Source organism: Dermochelys coriacea, chromosome 3 (genome assembly GCF_009764565.3).
Source record: "Dermochelys coriacea isolate rDerCor1 chromosome 3, rDerCor1.pri.v4, whole genome shotgun sequence".
NCBI classification, from domain to species: Eukaryota; Metazoa; Chordata; order Testudines; family Dermochelyidae; genus Dermochelys; species Dermochelys coriacea.
Window position 1 is genome coordinate 123961402 of NC_050070.1, and position 27583 is coordinate 123988984.

The 27583-nt window shown below is 40.6% G+C and overlaps 1 protein-coding gene and 1 long non-coding RNA gene across 7 annotated transcripts in view; both read right to left on the bottom strand.

Moving 5' to 3' along the window:
* On the bottom strand, positions 1 to 26171 carry LOC122459395. The gene is made up of 3 exons (XR_006280054.1): positions 26161 to 26171; positions 8735 to 8739; positions 1 to 185 (listed from the first exon to the last, which is right to left on the bottom strand). It is a non-coding gene; the product is annotated as an uncharacterized LOC122459395 (long non-coding RNA).
* Positions 1 to 27583, bottom strand: part of PRKN (parkin RBR E3 ubiquitin protein ligase) — a 1277841-nt gene that overhangs the window by 846554 nt on the left and 403704 nt on the right. The gene's annotated exons all lie outside the window — the stretch shown is intronic.

The following is a 27583-nucleotide window of genomic DNA, read 5'->3' on the forward strand; positions in this document are numbered from 1 at the left end:
TCCATGCTCTGAAGTGTTCTTAGCCTCTGTTTACCAGAAACTGGGAATGGGCGACGGGATGGATCACTTGATGATTATCTGTTTTGTTCACTCACTCTGAAGCACCTCACATTGACCACTGCCAGAAGACAAGATAGTAGGCTAGATGGACCATTGGTCTGACGCAGTATGGCCGTCCCTATGTCCTTATGTTATACCCCACAGAGAAGCCAGGCACTATTTGACATGGTTCTGTTCAGGAAGGGCAGATTTAATCTGAAGTCAGGGCTCCTACTAATGGAGGCTCTATTGGGATGTGCTGAATCAGCATATTTCTTGAGCTTCTTGATCACACCCCTTCCCCACCTAGCATTACCCTCTTTTGGGACTATGCATATTGGGTTTGCTGGCGAAGTTGTAGTTGTTGTGGGCACTTTGTCCTCCTGCAACCAGGCCATGCTCAAACTTTTTTTCTACGATGGGCCTTTTCTTCCACCACTAGAGACTAGCACTATTTGAGGCTGAATCAAAACTATTTTTTAAACTATGTTACTTTTATATTTCTCCTTGTTTTAGTCCCTGGTAGTGATTAACATTTCTTTCTTTCTTTGTTCTCCTTCAAACGACCTGCTGTTTCTGTACTTCAGGGACAAATTCAGTCATCCTCTATTATGATGATTCAAAATGTAATACTCTAAACAGCAAGATCTAATAAAAAGATTTTGTGCAAGATATGCGGGGAGGGGGCTTCAGCAAAAGCAAAAAACATTTATCAGTCCAAGTGTTGCATTAGCAGCTTTCTGAAACATCAATGTAGTTCCTGCATTGATTTAATATAGTGAGGAAAACCCCAAATAGCAAATAGAGAAATAACTTTTCCTTATAATCACTGATTTAGACAATGACAATGAAAGGTTGCTCAGGGCATCTCTACAGTCTGACTTGTGTCTTGGATAAGAGATTAGTATGACAACAGACAGGTGTCTAGTAATTTGCATGTGCAGTCACCTAATTTTCACAAGCAATTGCAGTAAGTGTTTGTACCACTAAGTAAAGGGCATAACTATATGCATGTATTTGCACGCATGTTTCAGGACCCATTAAAAAAGGCCTCATTGTCCTGCTGTTTACATCAATGTAGCTCTGTATAAACTGGTATTATCCAGAAAGTAAAGAATTCAAACAGAAAAGAAGTCATTCTGAATCACTTTCTTACACATAGGAAATCGATCATACTGAAGGGTGTACTGCTTGTTATAAAGAAACTAGGTGTTAATTTCCATTGGTTACTCAAATTCAAGAAATGGATTTGTTGAAATGACACTTGATCCTTTTTTAAAAAGCAAAGTTTGAGGCATTAAGAAATCCAGTGAGAGGGAGTATTAAAACGGGTAAAGAAAGCTGGAGCATCTGACACTCTAATTAAGATACAATAAACTTTAGTTACTGTGAAGAAAAAAGAAATATGTAAGAAGCAAGTAATAGCTACATGTAGTTCACAAGAGCATGCTCAAAGAGAGAAAGGATAAAAACAATAAATCTGTACTGCAAATGGAGAATTGGGGTGGTGAAAAGAGAAAATAGAAATAGACAAATGGATTTAAGGCTGGCAACACCATCAATAAAATTATCATGAACTGGCTTCTTGTTAGCTACCTTAATAGAAAGACCAATGGGTATGGGAGCCAAAATACCATCATACCTCCAGAAGTGGTAAATCCGGTGTTAGTCATAAAAAAGGTGAATATTTGGGCCTAAACAGATTGACATTGACCCTGTAAAACTGAGTTTCAAATGTGTACACTTAGAAAAGGCTTTTGAAATTCAGTAAAAGTCAGTTCTACCAAGATAGCACAAACAGGGAACAACAAAATTACTTCCAGTTATGAGAAATATTTTTATTTCAAACATTGCAAAAAGATTTATTTTTAACCTGTTCCTACCAACAGATGTAGTGCATACATGCATTGTGCAAGTTCATATAACATATACCAAAGAAATAACAGGCAGCTGTGTATTACAGGGCTATAATTGCATTATTTGGCACTGCTAACATCCTAAACAATGAGCATGCAGTAACACCGTTTTTATTTTATATATTGCATCCATTAGTGTTATATCCATGTCAGCACAGCCTCACCAAATTCTACCTTCTAAGGCCTCCCATCAACATAGCACTGTCTACACTGGGGTTATGTTGATATAACTGCGTCACTCAGGGGTCTGGATTTTTCATACCCCTGAGCAACATAGTTATACTGATGTAAGTTTGTAGTGTGGACCTGGCCTAAACTACACACTTTCCCTATTGCTCTTTTTTTCCTGATCTCAGTGCCTTACCTGCTTCCCTCCTCTTGTTCCCACAGTGTCCCTGGTCTGGACTTTGTCACTTTGGCTCATTCATGCAATTCAGAGATGTGACGTCACACCAAGTAAATCTGATTGGCTGAACTTCCTAATTCATGGGGTAATGCCACATTTCAAATGCTAACATTTTGTTTATATCTACTTACTATAGAGAGATGAGTCTGTGATTTTTTTTAATTGATCTGGATCCAGATTTCCAGCTCCCCTCGTCCACCAAAATTTGGTGATTTTCTGATTTATATGTTTGATTTGGCACATGATAAGGGTTAGGGTTAGGATTTTAGTTGGAATATTCTGTCTCTGCACATCTTCAGAGTGCAGGGCAACATCACTCAGCTAGTGGAGCCCAGAAGCATCCAGAAATAGGGTGTAGCGATTACTGGACATATTCAGTAGCTGTTTCTGAAGCTGTATGGGAAATTTTCATTGTAGACAAATTGCCTGGCACATCACACCCAGTCACCCTCTGAGAGCTGAGTCAATCATAGTATTGGGGGGAAAGGAGGATTAGAGAGAATGTTATGAATACAAGACTCAAAGAAAGACTCTTGGCTCAGATCAATGCAGGACCAAGAGATGTATCTGCTTTGAGGGTGGAGTCCCAGCCCTTGTACCGTTCTGGATATAGGTGAATGCTATTCCAACTTTACTTACTAGGGAATAATGTTTGGTTCACTGAAGTATGTTTTACAGACCTAGCAGAAGAGCTGGGAGGAGAGCATTTGTTATCCCTAGAGGCTACAGAGCCTATGGAATTTACATTTTGCTATCAGCTAACTGGTTTAAACTGGGATTCTGTCTCAGTTTCAGAGACAACTGGGGCAGAGCTCAGTGAGATGAAAATCTGTAAATTCTCACCTGATTTAGCTGGGTTTATAGGAAAAACAGTGCTCTGTAGAATTAGAACTTAACAGAAAATCAGGGAATGCTTATTTTATATGCTGATCCCAATTCCTGTACACTTTGGATACAGGCTACAGATTTCTCTTTCACCAAGACCTGAGATAACCAGTCAACTATTAATGAAAGGATTGTAATGCTGCTAGCTATAGAGGAGATCTCCAGACTATTTGTCTGCCGACAGACTTCTGAGGTGTCAGAAAGGACTGAGATGCTGACATTCAGAAGCTATGAAAAATCCAGGTAATACACACTGAAGATTATGGCCATACTGTACAGAGTGATAAATCATCTAAGAAAGGATCAGAGGGGAATGTGTTTATATATGTGTGTGAAAGTACAAAATTGTATTTGTTATACTGGAACCTTATATTTAAAATATGTAACAGCAACAAAATGGGGAAGTCTGTATAAGGAATTTCAGTAGAGTTACTGCCTAACAACTTTTTGTTTTAAAAGTTATTCATAGAATTCCAAATACTATTGATAACATATTCTGTGTGTATTAAATGTTTTTGTTACTCAGAAACTGCACAGTACTCCCTCTTTGAAATTGACTGGGAACTATAACATCTAGTTATGAGGGTTTTACATACAATAGCCCTGAGGTTTAACTGTGCAATGCTTTCTGAAAAGTCCTGAAAGACAGAACTCTGACCAATGTCTCAGCAAGGAGTTAAGCTGAGATGTAGGAAGAAGAGGAGTATAATAGTTATTCAGAATATTGTCTCAGAATCCCTCCCTAACCCAATATGTAGGCACCTAGGAGCTCTCTGACTTAACTGAAAGATTTTGAAAAAATGCACAATTAAATATCCAAATGCTATATCTAATACTCAGGGGCATCAAGTGGATTTATGGCACTTCCTAGAGAACTTTCATTCCACACACCAATGAATAGATTTCACTCTTTCATACATGGAAATTCTTCTTCTGTGACATTACAGTTCTTTAATTCAATATATGATTTTCCATTTAGTAATACATTTTAATACATTTATTAGTAATAAATAACTATTTAATAATATTAAATTAGTTAATAATTAAACTAAACATAACCAAATAAAACTTAAAAATACAAGATAAAAATGTTCTTCATTTTAACAAATCCTCAGAACGAACTTTGCCAGTGAACACAAAAGAAAGGGAAATGTTGAAACAACGTATGTTGCACATAATTAGCCAGAGGTAGCATATATCTCAGTAAAATCTACTGTGAGATTGTACTAGTCCTGAAGAGGATATAAGAAATGGGGGGAAAAAATTATTTCAGCAGCTCTGGGTACTATCCCAGAGAAGGTTGAACTTTAGCATTTGGTGAAATAATTATTCTATTTGCACATTTAGCAACTATTTGAAAACATACATAAATTATTTGCATACATTTTGTAAAAGCTTTTGTGTATATGCATGTTTTATGGAGGCACAGTGGTGCCTCCTTATTTAAGGTTATGAAAGGAACTTCATTATAAGCTTTATTTTGATTCAACCTTTAATTTCTGATTTCAGTAAGCAATGTGTTTGAAAATTTCTGTATGCATGGCAGACTAGGAAATTTTTCTGTGCCCAGAAATTTTCCTAACTCTGCCTACAAATATGTTACATTAGATAATAAGTACTATTATAATTATTAAGCAAATATATTTCAGTAGCAACAAAGGCCAAAATCAGGAATATGGTCCCATTGTTTCAGGTGCTGTACAAACACTGGAAAATTGGGACTTCTTTAAGAAGTGTTTATTGGCTGGCCAAAAACCTATGACTTCTTAATCAAGAAAAGGACAACTTCGGCTAAAAGCCCATCCTGGTTCAGTGGGGAAGTGAAGGCAGCAATTAGAAATAAAAATGCCATATATAATGAAAAGGGAAAAGATAGCAATCAATACAAATGAAAAGTTGTGAAGTATAGAAAATTGATAAGGAAAGCTAAAGACATCAGGGAAAAATCCATGATTAGCAGGTGAAGAACGAAAAAGGAGTTTTTAAGCTATATTAGAAACAAAAGATATCCTAGAAATGTTATATGACAATTACTAGACAGAGTAGATGATAAATTTGTTAATAATGGTGCCAAAAAGGCAGAAATGTTCAATAAATATTTCTGTTCTGTATTTGGAAATATGATACACTGATTGTGACACTGGTGGGCCAGATGCCAGCTCTCGGCAAGGCTGCAGGCATTAGCTAAGAACTGACAAATTCATAGCTGGAGACCAGACCAGTTCACCTGTATGTTAGTTTTGCTCAAAATAGGTATTAGTCTTATAAGAATGTATTTAATGTTTAGACTTTATGAAATGCTTGTAAGTTTCCACATGCATTAATCTCATTTGCAATGGCTGTATTCCATGCTATAAGAAAATATCTAAGTTTTGCTTTATAACTCTGAAAAGGTTTGCTCTGAACTTGTGAACCCAGGCATGGGAACCCACACATCCAGGAGGATTATCAAAATTTAAGTAGGGCGTTATAAGACAAAAGCTTTGTTAATTGCCCCATCCACCCATGGAGAAGTATGTGCAGAAGGCCTCTTCTCATCGCTTTGAATACTAGAAAAGGGAAATAAAAATAGTTGATGTAAAGATTTTTCATCTCTTTGCTGTTTGAACTCTCACAGGGCCAAAGAAACCAAACTGAAGCCAGAGATCCCCACAGGTTATCTCCTGGGTCCACTCAGAAAGACACTTTGAATTGACAGATCTCTACAACTCTGTCACTCTTAGGATTTAGATGGTGTATATATGATTGTTTGCTTTAACTTGTGAATAACTCTCTTATTTCTCTTTCCTAGTTAATAAATCTTTAAGACAGCTTATTACAGGATTGGCTACAGGTGCTGTGTTTGGTGTAAGATCTAGGGTACCAATTGATCTGGGGAAAGTAGCTGGTCACTTGGGACTGGAAGTAACCTGAACACTGTGTGATTTTTGGTGTAAATGACCATTTATTACTAAGTCCAGTTTGTCTGGGTGGCAAGATAGACTGCAGAGTCTAAGGAAGTGGTTCTCAACCTGCAGCCCAATCAGCACACAGCTGTGGCTCATGTGACATCCTCAGGTCCATACAGGTAGCATATATATTGTGTGTAGGCGGTCCACATAACACATAGAGAGCTGCACATATGGCCAATGATGCAAAATAGGTCTAGAATCACTTGTCTAAGGAGACAGTCCGTGACTCCATGTTAAGACTCTTACAGTGATCCAGTAGTTCACATTTGTTACTGGCTTGGAGAAATCTAATAATAGAACATACCACCAGTTTGGGGTGTTTGCCTTGTTTTTCACAGTCTGCCTTGAGGTAGGCACACAGAGTTGTGAGCCACTCCCATCAGCGTGACACTCAGATCACTTGAGGATCATGAGAAAGGCAGATGCAGATGTGAGGACAGTATTTATGTGCAAATTCTGCAGTTGTCTTAATATGTGCCCCACCAAACACTTGAATCTAAACATCTCCAAACATTGTGGGGGCTGGAGATCTGGATCCAGATACTCCACCCTTTTTTTAAACCAAATCTCAATTCTTAATAGTTCTTGAATACAATATTCACAGTTCTTTAAACCACCATTATTCCACTCTATCATATATAGTAACATTACATATAAAAACACATAGAAACCTATAGTCAGAAACATTTTAATATTTTTTATAGATTCCCATAATGCTGGAATTACCACAGAGAAGCTTAAATAGATGCATTGGTCTATAAAAGTGTCAAAGGTTAAAGTTTCCTTTAACTTGAATGCTGCACAGCTGTGCTCTTGTAACTTCCCAATTCATGGTTATTACCAATCGTGTGGCTTGTTAATATGTCCAAACTATTGTAATTTGGTTTGCCTAATGGTGGGAAACAAAGTTCTCTTTGACTTTGTCCCTATTTTTCTGGTTGACCAAACATCCTAACTTCAGTTCATGTGCAATGATTATCAAAACCTAAGGTCCATCTTAAATACTATTGTCTCTTTGACCTGAGCAGTTAACCAATATTTGGGGCCTGGAAGGTTTGTTTCTATCAGAAGGAGAAACAGATGATACAAGTCAGGTATACTCTAGGAGTAATTGTTTATTTATAAAGAATATATACAAGATTCTGTTTTCCTGAATGCAGTAGAAATGAACAACAAGCAGTTTCCTTGCTCAGAAATCCCCTAGCCTGCCTTTCAAGTCAGTTCTATGCCCAAGGAGCTCTGTCTCTGCTCCCTTTCTGAGACATGCTCACAAACTTTTCTCATACTTTCTGCTGGCTTTCTGCTTTTTGCTTCCTACACACACACGGCTTGTGGAACAATCTCCTAGCCGCTGCATTTGCAATCAGAGAACCTCTTCTGGCTTAGTTTCTGATAAGGCCTTGCCATGTGACCCAGTGCTTTGGGCTGTAGCCTTCTATTGTTTCAAGTTATCACTAAATAAAGCATTAATTATGCCGGAGTCCTGAGCAGGGGGCATGGCCTCAACCGGAAGAGGTGTGGCCTCAACCGGAAGAGGCAGGGCCTTAAATCCCCGGACCCTTTAAATCTTGATTTAAAGGGTCAGGGCTCCAGCTGCGGTAGTGGCGGCTGGGAGCCCCGGGCTCTTTAAATCACCGAGGAGCCCTGCGGGCTCCATTGTGGTAGCAGGGCTCAGGCGGAGATTTAAAGGGCCCCAGGGCAGTAGCAGCGGATGGAGCTCCGGGGCCCTTTAAATCCCTACCAGAGCCCCACCGCCGCTACCCCAGGGCTCAGACAGCAGAGCTCAGGCCGGGATTTAAAGGGCCCTGGGGTATTAGCAGTGGCTAGAGCTCTGGGGCCCTTTAAATCCCCGCCGGAGCCACACCGCCGCTACCCCAGGGCTTTAAATTGCCCTCTGGGAAAGCCGGTCCTGGGACGGCGCACCGGCTCTTACCGGTACGCCGTACCGGGGTGTACCAGCTTACTTTCATCTCTGGAAGAGAGGAAAGGGGTCCTAGGAAGAAGTAGCAATTAGAAGGAATCATGTTACTGTATCTTTCAAGGCCTAGGATCTAGAGACTTGAAGAGAGGGTAGGGCAGGTCTCCCGTCTCACACAGCCAGTAAGGAAAGAGCTGGGAGAAGGGCCCTGCATAAATGCTGCCTTCTCCTTCATAGCAAAGCAGCACCACCTGTAGATACTTCAGGGAGCAAGAGGGCTACTGCAGGGCCCTGAATTAGCAGGAAGATGATAGCTCCAGTGCAAGGTCTGCCAGCTGGACCATTACAGCATGCGGGTGGAAGTACTTATTAGTAAAAGGGCCAAGCTGGAGGAGAAATTAGCTAAAGCCTTGCAGCTGGCCTGAATCACAGCAAAGAGCTGTGGGAAATGCCTGCCTTAAGGAGGGAAACTATAAGGACAGTTTGGAATACAGCCCAGTATGTTTAAGAGAATCTGAGCAGGAGGCCTATTTGTACTATGCTCTGCCTTTGGGGTTGAATAAAAAGACACATGAAGGGGCCCTGTTCAATATACAAGCCTCATGGGACTTACTAAAACCATCACTCAGGGAAACTGAGGCAGAGATGCAATGGTGGTGCTCCATGGCTGAAAGCCACACTACATACTCCCTTTGGCTTTGACTGGCTCTGTGATTACTACATAGCAAAGACCCACCTGATGTCTGTCATTTATACCTTCCAGCATAACAATATCATTTTTGACAGGTTTCAGAGTAGCAGCCGTGTTAGTCTGTATTCGCAAAAAGAAAAGGAGTACTTGTGGCACCTTAGAGACTAACAAATTTATTAGAGCATAAGCTTTCGTGAGCTACAGCTCACTTCATCGGATGCATTTGGTGGAAAAAACAGAGGGGAGATTGATATACACACACAGAGAACATGAAACAATGGGTTTATCATACACACTGTAAGTAGAGTGATCACTTAAGATAAGCCATCAGCAGCAGCGGGGGGGGGAAGGAGGAAAACCTTTCCTGGTGACAAGCAAGGTAGGCTATTTCCAGCAGTTAACAAGAATATCTGAGGAACAGTGGGGGGTGGGGTAGGGTGGGGGGGAGAAATAACTTGGGGAAATAGTTTTACTTTGTGTAATGACTCATCCACTCCCACTCTCTATTCAAGCCTAAGTTAATTGTATCCAGTTTGCAAATTAATTCCAATTCAGCAGTCTCTCGTTGGAGTCTGTTTTTGAAGCTTTTTTGTTGAAGGATAGCCACTCTTAGGTCTGTAATCGAGTGACCAGAGAGATTGAAGTGTTCTCCGACTGGTTTTTGAATGTTATAATTCTTGACGTCTGATTTGTGTCCATTTATTCTTTTACGTAGAGACTGTCCAATTTGACCAATGTACATGGCACAGGGGCATTGCTGGCACATGATGGCATATATCACATTGGTAGATGCGCAGGTGAATGAGCCTCTGATAGTGTGGCTGATGTGATTAGGCCCTATGATGGTGTCCCCTGAATAGATATGTGGACAGAGTTGGCAACGGGCTTTGTTTCAAGGATAGGTTCCTGGGTTGGTGGTTCTGTTGTGTGGTGTATGGTTGCTGGTGAGTATTTGCTTCAGATTGGGGGGCTGTCTGTAAGCAAGGACTGGTCTATCTCCCAAGATCGGTGAGAGTGATGGGTCGTCCTTCAGGATAGGTTGTAGATCCTTGATGATGCGTTGGAGAGGTTTTAGTTGGCGGCTGAAGGTGATGGCTAGTGGCATTCTGTTATTTTCTTTGTTGAGCCTGTCCTGTAATAGGTGACTTCTGGGTCCTCTTCTGGCTCTGTCAATCTGTTTCTTCACTTCAGCAGGTGGGTATTGTAGTTGTAAGAATGCTTGATAGAGATCTTGTAGGTGTTTGTCTCTGTCTGAGGGGTTGGAGCAAATGCGGTTGTATCATAGAGCTTGGCTGTAGACAATGGATCGTGTGGTGTGGTCTGGATGAAAGTTGGAGGCATGTAGGTCAGAATAGCGGTCAGTAGGTTTCAGGTATAGGGTGGTGTTTATGTGACCATCGCTTATTAGCACCATAGTGTCCAGGAAGTGGATCTTTTGTGTGGAGTGGTCCAGGATGAGGTTTATGATGGGATGGAAATTGTTGAAATCCTGGTGGAATTCCTTAAGGGCTTCTTTTCCATGGGTCCAGATGATGAAGATGTCATCAATGTAGCGCAAGTAGAGTAGGGGCATTAGGGGACGAGAGCTGAGGAAGCGTTGTTCTAAGTCAGCCATAAAAATGTTGGCATAGTGTGGGGCCATGCGGGTACTCATCGCAGTGCCGCTGATTTGAAGGTATACATTGTCCCCAAATGTGAAATAGTTATGGGTGAGGACAAAGTCACAAAGTTCAGCCACCAGGTTTGCCGTGACATTATCGGGGATACTGTTCCTGACGGCTTGTAGCCCATCTTTGTGTGGAATGTTGGTGTAGAGGGCTTCTACATCCATAGTGGCTAGGATGGTGTTTTTAGGAAGATCACCAATGGACTGTAGTTTCCTCAGGAAGTCAGTGGTGTCTCGAAGATAGCTGGGAGTGCTGGTAACGTAGGGCCTGAGGAGGGAGTCTACATAGCCAGACAATCCTGCTGTCAGGGTGCCAATGCCTGAGATGATGGGGCATCCAGGATTTCCAGGTTTATGGATCTTCGGTAGCAAATAGAATACCTCAGGTCGGGGTTCTAGGGGTGTGTCTGTGCGGATTTGTTCTTCTGCTTTTTCAGGGAGTTTCTTGAGCAAATGCTGTAGTTTCTTTTGGTAATTCTCAGTGGGATCAGAGGGTAATGGCTTGTAGAAAGTGGTGTTGGAGAGCTGCCTAGTAGCCTCTTGGTCATACTCCGACCTATTCATGATGATGACAGCACCTCCTTTGTCAGCCTTTTTGATTATGATGTCAGAGTTGTTTCTGAGGCTGTGAATGGCATTGTGTTCTGCATGGCTGAGGTTATGGGGCAAGTGATGCTGCTTTTCCACAATTTCAGCTCGTGCACGTCGGCGGAAGCACTCTATGTAGAAGTCCAGGCTGCTGTCTCGACCTTCAGGAGGAGTCCACCCAGGAAGGTCTCTGTGGGTTAATATGTTGGTCAGAGGTGTGTTGGAAATATTCCTTGAGTCGGAGACGTCGAAAATAGGATTCTATGTCACCACAGAACTGTATCATGTTCGTGGGGGTGGAGGGACAAAAGGAGAGGCCCCGAGATAGTACAGATTCTTCTGCTGGGCTAAGAGTATAGTTGGATAGATTAACAATATTGCTGGGTGGGTTACAGGAACCACTGTTGTGGCCTCTTGTGGCATGTAGTAGTTTAGATAGCTTAGTGTCCTTTTTCTTTTGTAGAGAAGCAAAGTGTGTGTTGTAAATGGCTTGTCTAGTAAAAGCTTCAAAAACAGACTCCAAGGAGAGACTGCTGAATTGGAATTAATTTGCAAACTGGATACAATTAACTTAGGCTTGAATAGGGACTGGGAATGGATGAGTCATTACACAAAGTAAAACTATTTCCCCATGTTATTTCTCCCCCCCACCCCCCCCACTGTTCCTCGGATATTCTTGTTAACTGCTGGAAATAGCCTACCTTGCTTGTCACCATGAAAGGTTTTCCTCCTCCCCACCCCCCCCCCCCCCCCGCTGCTGGTGATGGCTTATCTTAAGTGATCACTCTCCTTACAGTGCGTATGATAAACCCATTGTTTCATGTTCTCTGTGTGTGTATATCAATCTCCCCTCTGTTTTTTCCACTAAATGCATCCGATGAAGTGAGCTGTAGCTCACGAAAGCTTATGCTCTAATAAATTTGTTAGTCTCTAAGGTGCCACAAGTACTCCTTTTCTTTTTGTGAATATCGTTTTTGGCATTTTAAGAGGGAGCTATCCATACACCAACATAATTAGCAATCCTTTGTCATCGTAATGCTGAGTGTTTTAGTGACTGAATGATGACATTTACTGTCCACCATCCTCTAGGATACAAATGAAATAGCCTCTAGTGAAAAGTATACGCTAAGTTTCTATTAGCATATTTGAATCAGTGAAATAAATATTATATTATGCCAATAATATACCATATTAATCATTGCTTCATTGTTAGAAATAAGCCTGAACCTCAGGAGATTTGGGGAAAACCCATATCTGGCTCCAGCTGAAAATTTTGCAACAGGCCTCATTTCAATGCAGGTTGAACCAAAACAGAGAAACAAGCACCCTGAATCTAGAGCCAAACCTTGCATACCAGGCTCATAGCTGTACATAATACAAAACTTAACTACAGCAATGAAGTCTTCTATAGTTGTCCAATACTGGTCAGGCAACAACCAGCTGAGACAGCCAAGAACTCACCCCCCCCCCCGCCCCAATCTGTTGTCAGTGCTTACACCACCAGTCATTATCATTAAAAACCTTTTTGTTGAACAGATGATTTTTTTGTTAGTTCTAATTATACCATCCACATAAGGTAAGCATTTTAGAGAGAAGCATGGTATGCTTTGGAACCAAAAAATCTGGTGATCTATAAAGGAAGTAACATTCCTTTTTTAAATTTTAGTACTTGCAAGAGGTTTCAGATTGATATGTCTGGGATATAGCACCAGCAGTACAATGCAAGTTTCTCCATGGCTATCCTGTCAATCTACTTTAACCTAGTCCTGAGAGTATTCCAATCTCCATAGGTATGTCTACCCATACTGGGGGAAAAGCCTTCCAGCCTGGGTCAACAGAGTTGGGTAAGGGGGCTTGTGCAAGCACTTTAAAATTAGCTGTGTAGGCAGAGCTTTAAAGTTGCAACTTGAGCTGGAGGTTGGGCTCCGAAGCCTAGGAAATGGGATGGTCTTCAGAGACTGAGCTCTAACCCAAAACGCAGTTTTAATGTCTTGCACAGCTAATTTTAGAATGCTCATGTAAGCCCCATTAATTCACATCTGTCAACTCAGGCTGGGAGGCTACCTCCCATGGGCTGTGTTGGCACACATGACTATCCTGTCCTTAGGTCATCTGGGAAGACTGCCAGCTAGAATACCCCATCAGTGCCGACTGTCATGGTGGGTTGTGTGTTGTGTATAGTTGACCCTTATGAGATAGATGAGACTAACTCTTCATTTCATACAAACAATCTAAACTAACTGGACAGCAATGTCTTTTGGTCTCTAACTACACAAGCTGGTTACTGACAGGTAAAGGATTGCGTTTCCCATTGCCTATCTCCTGGGCTATGCAATACCACACAAATAAACATGTACTGTTTTAAACTTTTTTAGTAAGATAAGTGAAATTATCAGAAACTGAATATTTTGTGCAAAGACCAATGTAAACAGATAATTGCAAATGAAAAACTTTTCTGCACAGTTGAAATAATCCCTGGACATTTGTACTCAGCATGATTTGGCAGTAGGAGATAATGCTTGCCTTCAGTTTTCTCCCCATATATGTCATTATGTTAACATTTAGCAATTTCACACTGTGAAGCAGAATGTTCCCAAAGGGACAGCTGCAAATGGATTGTGGGGAAGTGTACTTTTCAGAGGGTCTGGCAATAGCCAGCTGGAGCCAGTTGTTGTTATGCAGAGGCTCATGTTAAGCAATGCTAATCAGTCAGAACATAAGAACAGCCATATTGGGTCAGACCAAAGGTCCATCAAGCCCGGTATACTGTCTTCTGACAGTGGCCAATGGCAGGTGTCCAAAGGGAATGAACAGACAGATTATCATCAAGTGATCCATGCCCTGTCACCCAATCCCAGCTTCTGGAAAACAGAGGCTAGGGACACCATTCCTGCCCATCCTGGCTAATAGCCATTGATGGACCTATCTTCCATGAATCTATCTAGCTCCCTTTTGAACCCTGTTATAGTATTGGCCTTCACAACACCCTCTGGCAAGGAGTTCCAGAGGTTGACAGTGTGTTCTGTGAAAAAATACTTTCCTGGTTTGTTTTAAACCTGCTACCTATTAATTTCATTTGGTGGCTCCTTGTTCTTGTATTATGCGAAGGAGTAAATAACACTTCCTTATTTACTTTCTCTATACCATTCATGATTTTATAGACCTCTATCATATCCCTCCTTAGTCACCTCTTTTCCAAGCTGAAAAGTCCCAATCTTATTAATCTCTCCTCATACGGAAGCCATTCCATACCCCTAATCATTTTTGTTGCCCTTTTCTGAACCTTTTCCAATTCCAATGTATCTTTTTTGAGATGGGGCGACCACATCTGCATGCAGTATTCAAGGTGTGGGCTACCATGGATTTATATAGAGGTAATATGATGTTTTCTGTCTTATTATCTACCCCTTTCTTGATGATTCCCAACATTTTGTTCACTTTTTTGACTGCTGCTGCACATTGAGTGGATGATTTCAGAGAACTATCTACAATGATTGCAAGATCTTTCTTGAGTGGTAACAGCTACTTTAGACCCCATCATTGTATACGTATAGTTAGGATTATGTTTTCCAATGTGCATTTCTTTGCATTTATCAGCATAAAATTTCATCTGCCATTTTGTTGCCCAGTCACCCAGTTTTGTGAGATCCTTTTGTAGCTCTTCGCAGTCCGCCTGGGACTTAACTATCTTGAGTAGTTTTGTATCATCTGCAATTTTTTCCACTTCACTGTTTACCCCTTTTTCCAGATCATTTATGAGATTGTTGAACAGTATCAGTCCCAGTACAGATCCCTGAGGGACACCACTATTTATATCTCTCCATTCTGAAAACTGACCATTTATTCTCACCCTTTGTTTCCTGTCTTTTAACCAGCTACCAATCCATGACAGAACCTTCCCTCTTATCCCATGATGGCTTATTTTGCTTAAGAACCTTTGGTGAGGGACCTTGCCAAAGGCTTTCTAAAAATCTAAGTACACTATATCCACTGGATCTCCTTTGTCCGCATGCTTGTTTGACCACCTCAAAGAATTCTAGTAGATTGGTGAGGCATGATTTATAAAAAACATGTTGACTATTTCCCAACAAATTATGTGTCTGACAATTTTGTTCTTTATGATAGTTTCAACCAATTTGCCTGGTACTGAAGTGAGGCTTACTGGCCTGTAGTTGCCAGGGTTACCTCTGGAGCCCTTTTTAAAAATTGGCATCAAAGTAGCTATCCTCCATTCATTTGGTACAGAAGCTGATTTAAATGATAGGTTACAGATGACAGTTAATAGTCCTGCAATTTCACATTTGAGTTTCTTCAGAACTCCTGAGTGAATACCATCAGGTCCTGGAGACTTATTACTGTTTAGTTTATCAATTTGTTCCAAAATCTCCTCTAATGACACCTCAATTTTGGACAGTTCCTCAGATCCATCACCCAAAAAGAATGGCTCAGGTTTTGGGAATTTCCCTCACATCCTCAACAGTGAAGACCGATGCAAAGAATTCATTTAGTTTCTCTGCAATGGCCTTATTGTCTTTGAGTGCTCCTTTAGCATCTCAATTGTCCAGTGGCCCCACTGGTTGTTTAGCAGGCTTTCTGCTTCTGATGTATTTTAAAAAAAATGATATTACTTTTGGAGTCTTTGGCTAGCTGTTCTTCAAATTCTTTTTTGGTCTTTCTAATTATATTTTTACAGTTCATTTGCCAGAGTTCATGCTCTTTTCTATTTTTCTCATTAGGATTTATCTTCCACTTTTTATAGGATGCCTTTTTGCCTCTCACTGCTTCTTTTACTTTGTTGTTTAACCACGATGGCTCTTTTTTGGTTCTCTTAATACATTTTTAAATTTGGAGCATACATTTAAGTTGAGCCTCTATTATGGCATCTTTAAAAAGTTTTCATGCAGCTTGCAAGGATTTTAGTTTTGGTAGAACTCAGATGCTGAATGAAGTAGAGCTCTTTCAAGCATCTTGAGCTCTGAATGATTACTAAACAACACATGGTTCTCTCCCTGGCCCCACAAAAGGAGTGGGAGAGTTCCGACACCATGGTCTCTTAACTCCTGTCCTTGCTGAGGGTCCTCCACAGGATCTGGCCATGAATGTATTTGGCTAGGGTGGGAATGCAAAACACTAGGTCAGTGGCAGATTAGCTATTGGGCCCATGGGGCCCCGACCAACTGGGGCCCCCCAGCTTCTGTGCCCCCGCACTTCCCAACCCTGTCCCTGGTGGAAGCCATAAGCTGGGGAAAGCCCCTGCCCCCCAATCCCATCCCCGGCAAAAGCCACAGGAAGGGGAAGCCTCGCTGGCAGAAGCCCTGGGTGGGGGAACCCCCCGGCAGAAGCCTCCGACCCTGTCCCTGGCAGAGGAAGACCCCAGTACCCTGACCCTGCCCCCATCAGAAGCCGCAGGACAGCAGGGGCAGACCCGTGCTCAATCCCGCTCTCCAGCGGAAGTTCAGGTTGGGGCGGAAGAAGCCCCAGCGCCCCAACCCTAGTCCCCTGCAGAAGTGAAGCACCCTGGTCCCTGGGACTGGAGAAGCTCTCACTCCCTGTTACGGCCCCGGGGCCATGGCATGGGCACAGAGCTTCTTCGGTCTTGGAGCCGCAGTGAGGGTGGGGGGGACAGAAAGAAGCAAACGGATTCTGGGGCAGGCAGAGTGGAATAGGGGTGGGGTCTCAGGGAAGGAGCAGAAAGGAGTGAGGCTGTGGATGGGGCTGCAGATGTATGGGTTGGGAATGGGGGTGGGACTGCAAGCGGAAGGGGTGGGGAGGGGCCCCCTCTTGCTCTGGCCTAGGGAAACCTTAATCCGCCTCTGGACGGATTGCACATTCCACCCTCCTTCTGAAAACTAATAAGGTATCTACCGCATGTATTAACTTTTGCACTGAGCCTCTCTAGACTGTAGAATCTTCTACTTTGAAAGTGCCTGTGCAGCTTCAACCCAGGGAAATGCTGTGAACACAGCTACTCACATGCAATACTGATAGTGGGTGTAGGAGAGTTGCAGGGGAGTGGAAGGAAGTGTGGAAGAACGAGGCTTATGTGTGGATGATGCTGGCCTCCACTGAATGTGCCAAAATCCAATTTTGAGTACCTGTTCCATGGTGGCACAATTCTGTCCCTTCTTCTACAGAACGATCTGGAGGAAACTACTGCCCCAACCTGGATTATTATTTTTAGTATATGGGTATTTTGTCACTTGTACTACTTAAAAAAACACTTCAGTTATTCTTATTCTAAACACTGGTGCTACTGAAACTCTTAATTTTCTAAGTTTTATTTTAAAATTTTATTTAATTTGGCTTTACCTGCTGCACAATCAATGCCTCTGAAAGAGACGCACATGCTAGAGTAGATCATAGAATGACAAACAGGACAAAACATTTAATGCTCTTATTAAAATTAAAAGTAACTGAAATGTTTCATTTTATGCTATGTGCCAAAAGAGTAATTTTAGGTCTTTATAAAGGATATAAATGTTCACTCAGTTGTTTTAGTTTTGGTCAATAAGAGAGTTATATTTTTAAATTGTCTTTATTACTTTATATGGTTTTAAGCTTAGTACACCTGCAAGATGACAATCCGGGGGCATGTAAACACGCACACTGTAATGACTAGGACCCTACCAAATTCATGGTAATGAATAATGCATCACGGACTGGTCTCCCCCATGAAATCTGGTCTTTTTTGTGCTTTTATCCTATATTATACAGATTTAATGGGGGAGACCAGACTCTCAAATTGGGAGTCCTGACCCCAAAGGGAATTTTAGGGGGGGGTCACAAGATAATTTTGGGGTGTCGCAATATTGCCACCATTACTTCTGCACTGCCTTCTGAGTTGGGTGGCCAGAGAGCAGCAGCTGTTGGCCGGGTACCCAGCTCTGAAGGCAGTGGCCCGCGAACAGCAGCACAGACGTAAGGATGGCAATACCATACCATATCAGCCATCCTTACTTCTGTGCTGCTGGTGGTGGCTCCGCCTTCAGATCTAGGCTCCCAGCCAGCATCCGCCACTCTCCAGCTCTCCAGCTCTGAAGGCAGCGCCACCACCAGCAGCAGTGCAGAAGTAAGGATTACAGAAGTAGCAGTACCACATACGCCCTACAATAACTTTGCGACCCCCATCCACAACTCCTTTTTTGGGCCAGGACCCCCACAATTACAACACTGTGAAATTTCAGATTTAAATAGCTGAAATCATGAAAATTACAATTTTTTAAATCCTATGACCGTGAAATTGACCAAAATGGACTGTGAATTTGATAGAGCTCTAGTAATGACTGTACCTTACTGGCAACTGCTAGAATATATTTTGCTAAGAAAAATTAAAATTAAAGGATCCGTTTGTGATCAATTTAAATCTCTATTGTGGAATGTGCTAAATAAGGAGAGGTGCATTAATTAGTAACACAATAGTGTCTTACGTGTATTTTTTCCAATTTACGGTGTCCCATTTATAATAGTCTCATGAACAATACAAATTTAAGAACATATATATATAGCAAAAGATTTATATTCACATACTATCAACAACTGTAAGAGAACTCTTCAACTCCATGAACTTGAGAAAAGTCTAAGTGACAATTTTTATACTGCCTTTTGTCCTAAACATTCCCAAAACGCTACAAATGATGGGTCACATGCTGACATTAGACATACATGCAAGGCTCCATCTGATCTCACTAGGAGACAGGCATGCATGTCCTAAGTCAGAATATGGCAATATCTACATAAGATTGTCTTCTACTTACCATTGAGATACCATGATCTGTGGGAGGGAATGTGGCAACTGTGATAACATAGCAATTTAGAAGAAGTGAAGAAGGATAATTTGTCAAGGCAAAACCAAAAGAATTTAGGTTAACAAAACATAGTTACCCTATCAGCAATTGGGCCAGGATGCTGGAACAGATGTGCTTACTCTTGCAAAAGGTGTCATCGAAACCTCAATGACCACAAGAATCAGGGCTTCTGTTTTGTCTCATTTAAAGTTTAGTGACAGAAGTTGGTCTGAGGGCTTTCTGGCTACAATGCCTACTGAAATGAAAGGAGATTGGGTTTAAGACTGAACAGTGACTATCTAAAGAAAGAAAGACAATGGGGATGATTGAAAACAAAACAAAAAACCTAGAAGCCTGGACTAAACTTTGGTGAAGACCTGGAATAGCAACAGAGAAACTTTGATTTTGATGTCTGAGGCAAATTTTTTAAAAAATGATGTGGGTTCAACTTATTGGCAGCATGAAACATTGCTTACAGTTTTAATCTATTTCACAGCATACCTGAGCAAAGGAGGAACTCTATAGAAGGCTCAATGTTTAATTTTAAAGTTATCAAACATCTGTAAACCAGTCTTATGCAACGGGAAAGGAAATTACCAGTTCAGGAACAAGATTTACTCAACTGTTCTTTATCACAGTGATGGATGAGGATGAAAAAAGAATTTTATTTTACTCATCCGTCAAAAAACACTTGACCTGGGCAAACAAGTTAGCAGATTTGCAAGTCTGCGGTAATTCTATGGCCGCTGACCTCATTCAAGCAAGGGATTTTTTTTCATTATTAAAATTTAAAAAATTAATATCAATTGGTGACTTTGGTTTGTGAAAGTACAAGGAAACCACCATCTGCAGCTCACTGAAACGCAAAGAGATAAAGATTCCTCTCATTGAGGGTCATGCTAAATGTCAAAGTGAAGTACTGACAGTAATCTGTTGCTTCAGAAACTACCTCAATATTATAGGCTTTGAGAACAGTAAAGAAAGATTTATACTCTTCTTGGTGTGATAGTACAGTAGATTTGAGGTATAAGGACTAATGGAAATCCTTTATGGAAATATTAGCCTTGCCTCTAAAAATATGAATTATTATATAAATGCTAGAATAATACTATTCAGCAAAGAAAATCCTGATGTAACCAGGGAACATGAGTCACATAAAATTAAACAAAGAATATTTTTATATTTTATTATGTTAAGTGATATTACCCAAAGGCTAATCCTAAAGCAGGATCATTCTTGTTCTTTTATTAACTGCCTAAGGACTGAAAATCAAAGATGTTTACAAAGATGTACACCTTTTATATTATGCACATCTTAGACCCACACTCTAATCTCTTAGTTAACCAGTGAGAATTGCTCTTGCCTGAGGTCCCTAGTACTAAAATTTCAAGATCTTAAAAGTAACTCTCCTAGCCACATAACTTTTCTTTGAAATCAAATAACGTTTATTAAAAGCAAAGATGTTGATAAAGAAAAAAAACTGGAAAAAATAGTGGTTTCACTTATTAAAAAAAATCCTAATTTGAGATATTAGTCAATGTTTTTACCCCACCAGGCTTGGAAACTATGGGTGCTACCACACTTCCTAGTTTGAAGTAGTTTCTATCATGTACAGGGTTTATAGTTTGGTTCAATGGCTCTCAGCATCCCAACTATGCAAATTGTTCCAGCACCATGGACTATGGGCACCCAATTCTTCAGCCCTTTTTCACACATGGAGTCCTATTGAAGTCAGTGAGACTTCTCCTGTGAGTATAGATTGCCATAACCTGCAATTTAACACCATCTCTTTAAGAGGGGCACAGCACCTGTTTTCAGTACCTCAGATGTTCAACACATCACAAGACTGAGCTCTAAAACATAACAATAAAGAGAGGTCTGTGTTAGAATCACTCTCAGTAGTTTGTAATTATTTATTTCAAATAATGCTGGTTGGGAAACAGAATTTCTGTCCCAGGAAAAGAAATCATTCTGGTTCAGGACGAAAAGTCAAAGTCTCAAAAATAATTTTCCAAAACTAAAATTCCACAATATTTCATTTTGTAAATACCAAAGTGCTCTCACAGCAGGAACATTTCAGAGTTTCTGAAATAAAACATTCTCCCTGCCATCCCTAGTTGCCTGTTTGCCAGGCAGCCCAGGTAGTCCACCTGCCCAATAGGTGGACATCTTGGCAAGACAACCAGCCAGGCTGCAGGGGAACTTGAGATCTCTGGGACCCTAGTAGCCTGCCAGGTGGGCTATAGAGGGAGTGGGGATCTCAGGGAGCCTTCCTGCTTTCTGTAAAAAGGTTCAAGAGAAACACATTACTGCAGAATATTCTGTCAAATCAGCATTTTCCAGTGGAAAATTATCAACCAGCTCTAATTTCAGACTAGGTTTTAGTTGTGAAATCCATCACAAAGGAATAAAACCACAGACCAATGGGCTTCTGATTTTTCTTTTTTATTAAGTGAATGAGAACTTTTAATTTATTCCATGCAATACAATCTTGTTGATTCTGTGCAGACAGTCATGCTCTCAAAAAACCCAGAGAGCTACCAACTTTTTAACTACACTGCTTAGCAAAGACTTGACAGCTCTGCAAAAACAGGTGTTCCTTTGTTCCTTGACAGCTCTGCAAAAAAAGGTGTTCCTTTGTAGAGGGCCAACACAAGGCCTATTCATCACTGAAGTTTCACTTAAGACCTCACAATGGAACGTAAGTGGTGCATAAACTCTGGGCTGGCCCTCTGCACAGAGATGAATTTCACCCTAAATTCTCAAATCACTATGGCCTCGTCTACATGAGAGAGGTTTTTTTTGGAATATGCTTATCTGCTATAACTAACGCAGAATAGCAGGAGCAAAAAGAGTTCATCCACATCACCTTCTTCGTTCTGACTTAAGCCCTTGTGAATCATTGTGCCCACATAGCTCTGCCTTTTCTTCAACTAACCACACAGTATTCTGGGCAGATATCCCATGGTGCAGTTCCACCATTAGGCTCTATGAATTCTGGGATTCTTCTCACAGCATTATGGGATGCCAACAAGAACCTACCGGAATTCTGGGAATTGGAATCAACAACCCCAGGATTCCTCTCCTGGCATCCCAGAATTCATCTGGTGTTTGTTTGTTTGTTTGTTTTGCAAACCAGACCCATTTTTGAACTGCTGTAGGCAGCATGGAGGGAACACTGCTGAGCACCATGATCCTTAACACCAATAGGATGCTTCACATGTATTTGCAATTATGCAGCCAGATTACTTTGGATAGGCTGTGAGGCAGCCATGGTGATGTCACAGCTATATGGCTAGAGGAGGAAGAGAGGATGAAATTGATCTGTTACTTCTGCAAGACATTTTCTTGGAGCAGCTTCACTTGGCGGAGTGCTGCTTCAGGGCTTGGCCAACTAGCATTGACTGGTGGGACAGGATACTGATGCAAAACTGAAAGGAACAGCAGTCACGGCAGAACTTCAGGATGGGGAAGGCTACTTTCCGAGAATTCTGTGCAGACCTCACCTTGGAGCTTCAGCGGCTGAACACCAATACAGGATCTCTACTCATCACAGATAAAGGTGTGGCCATTCCCATATGGAAGCTCGACACCCCTGATTGCAACCAGTTAGTGGCTAACCAGTTTGGTGTTGGTAGATCAACTGTTAGGGCTGTTGTCATGGGGTGTGCGCTGCTGCTCAGAGGGTGCTGCAGTGCCGGGTCACAAAACTTGTCAATGCACAGGAGATTACTAATGGATTTTCATGGTTAGGGTTTCAAAATTATACTGGGGCCATTGATAGCTGATCTTTGCCTCTCATACCAGGGCTCTGAGCTCCTTTTTTTTGGTAGCGGGCCTGGGCTGTGTCCCGATTACACCTCTTCTCGTACATTTGCTCTGAAAGCCTCCTGTAGAACTTGGCATTTGATGACTGCTGTTCAGATGGGATTAGGCATGGTCCTCTCCAGAGAGGCCAAGGAAGTACAGGATGTCCTGACGGGACCACATAGAAGCATGGGGCATGGTTTCTATAATAGGTATGTGGCCCCGGGTATAAGAATACAGCAACATTTAAATGTGGAAGTGACATCCCATCAAGGTGACTCAAAAGAGGACAAACAGGTAAAAATATAGGCCTGAAATACAAATGTCTACACAAAAAAACCCTCATTCCAGAACAGAGTTATTCTGCTTCCAAAGAGCATTTATTAACGCAGAAAAGGCATGAGATAACTAAAATAAAACATTTTTATGTTTGGACGCAAGGCCATTTATCTCCAAAAACCTAAAGTTATTTAAAAAAACCTGTTTTCCTGTGTACAGAAAGGCATTAGGTACCAATTCAGCACAGCACTTAGCTATATGCTTAACTTTAAGCACATAAATCATCCCATAGATTTCAACTGAAATAACTCACATGCTTGAACTTACGCATATGCTTATATGCTTTGCTCAGTTGGACTTCTCATTGACTTCAACAGGTGCAGGCCCCAAAATCATCAGTAGTTTTAGAGGATACTCCAGAGGCCATCTACTATGATACAATAAAGTACACATAATTAAAACTAAACTACACTTGTCAAAATAAAAAACAAAGTACATTTTGTTATGCAGTATCCTTGATTTTGCTAATTTGAAAATTTTCTTAGCCCACAATAGGTCTCCTATTCATTAGTGGGAATTAGTCATTTTTTTATTGCCTTTAATTTTTAAAAAGATTTTTTATTCAACCAAACCCCAAGGCTTTACACCTTCCCTTCCTCTTACCATGAAAAGTTAGTGCCTATTTATTTGACAGTTGTTCAGAATAAGAGTTTATAAGTTTTGAGTTACAGAGAGCCCATTTACAGAAATTTCACATTCACTTAGCATCACTTATCACATCAATCATTAAGGCACATAATACAGATAGGCAGGTTGCTTTAGAGACAGAGACAAAGACTTCTTGAGGTGGTATAAATAATACGAACCTTTGAATAATTTACTAAGTTTTAAACAAAAGTAATGTTACATTGACATATGTTTTTTTCAGATTCCGTATGAAATTCTATATAAATTAAACTATTTTACTTTTTACATATGTGTTTAATAGTTATTCTTAGGAAAAAAATTTATTGAATAAACAGAAATAATATCCAAGCATGCACTGTTGATAATTTTACAAGATAAAGACTTGATATTTCTTTCAAGTTGATTCTCAAAACACACCCAAACACAAATTATATATAAAAAGAAAATGGAGGGCTGTGAGATGTTCCATAGCTAAGGATGAAGTTTGCTCTCACTTATATGCTAGATTTTCATTACACAGCCCTAATTTCAAAACAAAACCACAATTTTCCAGATGTTTTTGCAATCAACGTCTTATCTTAGGGTACAATATTTTTAGCTGAGCGATGTTTGGTAAATATCAAAGATTTTTAATGCTATGGTAGTGTGAACATTTGATTGTAGTTCATTAAATTTTTAATGTTTTCTTGGCTCATGATAGATTAAAACAGCTAACTTTTCTTTTGTTCTGCTGGCTTTGCTGAGGAGTTAGTGGATGTATTGAAGAGAGATAAACACTTGTTTTTATATGTCTCAAATGAATTGATTAAACTATCAGCATCAAAACTGTGTTTATGGATATGGATCTCACCACTGCAGTGTACACATATATCTCGAAGTATCTATATGACACCCATCACCATGACACTCATCACCATAGTATCTGGGCATGTATGTGTGTATATATACAGTGATCTCCATAAAAAGTCAGCATTTGTCAACAATTACCACACAGTGGAATGTGAGAGCAAATATGAGCTAAGCTATTTCCTGTTCTTGCTTAAAGTTTGTTGTGTGTTAACTGGTGACAAATGTTTACTTTTTAATATCAACCATGGTATATTTATAGACATGACGCACACACATGATATGCACATAATATGTTAAGGAAAATCATACTGTAACATAAAAAGAAATATGACAAAGACAAATTAATTTAATTTAAAAATCTGCCTGTCTAGGAATGATTTCTATTATAACCTTAAAAAAAATGTTCTGTCAAAAGAAAAAATACCAGTAGGAAACAATAACCCTTTTGTTTGGGGATCAGTTACTGATGAACAAAATAGATTATGCTTCTGTAATTTAGCCTGCTGGAAACTACAAGCCAAGCTTTCACAGAACAAAAACAAATTTACACATAATTTTGCTAAGGGTCTGTTGAAAAAGCCAAATCTTGACGGCTATGAAGACTAAAGATGACAAAAAAAGAATCATAAGAGTTTCCTCAACAGTTTCACAGTTGTGATTCTCATCACCTTGAGGGACTTTTGCTTTCAGATATGTTGAGTGTGTTTTATTCCTCTCAGCCACCAGTGAACATAAAAAGATAGTGAGAATGTGTCCAATGGAGAACCAGCACATTTTATGAGAACTGAAGATGACAAGTTCACAAGTTGCAAAGAAGCATAACTTGTACCGTGAATAACATTCATCAGGCTGAGCCTTTTTCACAATATGCCAGGGGTTAACACAAGGTTGTCAATTGCTCTGAGAAGAAGTTTTATTTTGTCAAGAATTTCACATATCTGATTACGCTGTGTAATCACAATATATTCTCCCAGCTCCCTTCAGGCACAGTTAGCTCTCCACTGAAAAAAATATATCAGCAAAGCTGGTAAGCTACTTCAGCATATACAGAGGAACAGGGATAAAGCCAAGTGGGTAGTTGTAAGAGATTTAAACTCCCTATTGACTTCGGTTTTGTCATCTGGTGGACACAAACACTGAATACTTTGTTTGAGATTCTCAAGTTTTGAATTAAAAAAATGGGAAGTGCTAATTGTCTCATCATATTTTATTATGATGTATTATCATGCAGTGAAACTCATTTGATCATCATGTGGTAACCAGAATGATACACATCCTTTGTGGGTGTACAGTACCTGAATGATCAACCATAGAAGATAACAAATCTACTAATAGAAATGTTCTTGCTACTGTATGGAAAGGAGATTGTGTGATTTTATTATCTTTCATGAAATATTAGTTTTGGCATTTGAAATAAGCGGGTGAGTTTTATAAAAGACCACAACTAACATTCTAATCTTCACTACCTACAGGCAAAATTAAGAAAGTTTCCTAAATTATTCCAGGACGCGTTTGCCTTCAGTTTAAAAGACTTTATGATATCTCATTCTGTGTCCTGCTTCCAAGTGCCAGTCCAATTCTAATAGGTTCATGTGAGGCTGAAGGTGAAATCCTGGTCACATTGAAATCAATAGGAGTTTTGCTATTTTCTTCTACGAGGCCAGGATTTTACCTTGAGATTTTTATCAAAAGACATTTAGATCAACTGATCTCCAAATTCTTTCATTCTGTTTAGCCAATAGCCAGTACTAAGTTACACAAATCTCTGTAAAACTTACAACACAAATCTCCCAAGCTTAGGGACACTTCATTTCATGGATAGGCAGTTAGACTCTCAGCTGGTGATTGCACGTTCACAATGAAGTGACTAAGATTTTATTTTCACCCTACACCATCAACTCCCTTTTAAATGAATGGATTGGTCCTTCCCAATAACTTTTCTTTTACTCCAGCAGAATCCTTCTCTGCTATCCTGTTCTCAAATGTAAGAGTTCAGACACAGCTCTTTACTAGAGTCACATAAATCCCAGTGGGTTAGATTATTGAGATGTAGCCCAGGATAATGGGCAATGTCTTATTATGTTGCTCCAGGAGTAGAATGGTAGGGATAAGAGAGGCAAGGTTTCCATCCTGGTGTCCTTCGTGCTCTGGGGAGGGACTAAACTGTAACAAAACTATACCTGTGTCTATGGGTATGTCTACACTGCAACTGCGGGCACGATCTGCAGCGTGTGTTGGCATACCCACACTAGTTGTACTCAAACTAGCTTGCTAAAAATAGAAATGAGGATGCCATGGCATGGACTTCAGTGTAGGCTGTGCAAGCCTGCCTGATCTTCCTCAGTACATACATATTTGTGTGTCTACAAAAACCTGCAAATCACATCATGGCTGCAGTGTATATGTACCCACAGAGTGCACTCCCTAATGTGTTGACATAAGAATGTCACTGGGCAGATTTGGGGGGTGGGAAGTGGAGTCAAAGCTCCACCGACTCCTTGCACTCTCCCATCCCATTCCCCACTGTGGATCTGTGCAGCCTGCTTCTTCTGGTGTGCAGGAAGGGGTGGTATGGACACACCAGTGCAAGAATGTAAAGAGAGCGTCCTACCCCTCCTCTAGTCTCTTGTGCCAGCTCACAAGATGGGCCACATCCCAGTAGTAATAGTTGTAAACCTACTAACAATTAATTTGACTGCCATCATCTTTACCCCTCCAAAGAGAAGCCCACCCCACCCCTCATAAGCAAAGCAGCTGCAAAAGGGCAAATGACAATCTTTCCTTTAACAACTGGCTATAGGATCCGAACCATCACTCACTGCTTTAGAACTGGTCCTGCAAGATATAGAATACCATCAACCCCCATTCAAGCCAACAAGAGTTATGAGAACTTACCATCCAGCAGGAAGGGCTCAGCACCTTTAATACCTAATACCTTTAATAACTAGTATAATTTTAATTAACCACCAGAGGTCTGGACTCCATATGCTGTAACCAATAGCCTGACCCAGTCTGTCCCACACCTCCTCACAGTTCTACGGAAAAGCAAATTAATTCCCAAACATGAGTTAGTTCTAGATGTTAAGAGTTTTTATGGAAGCCTCTTTCCCGACCCAA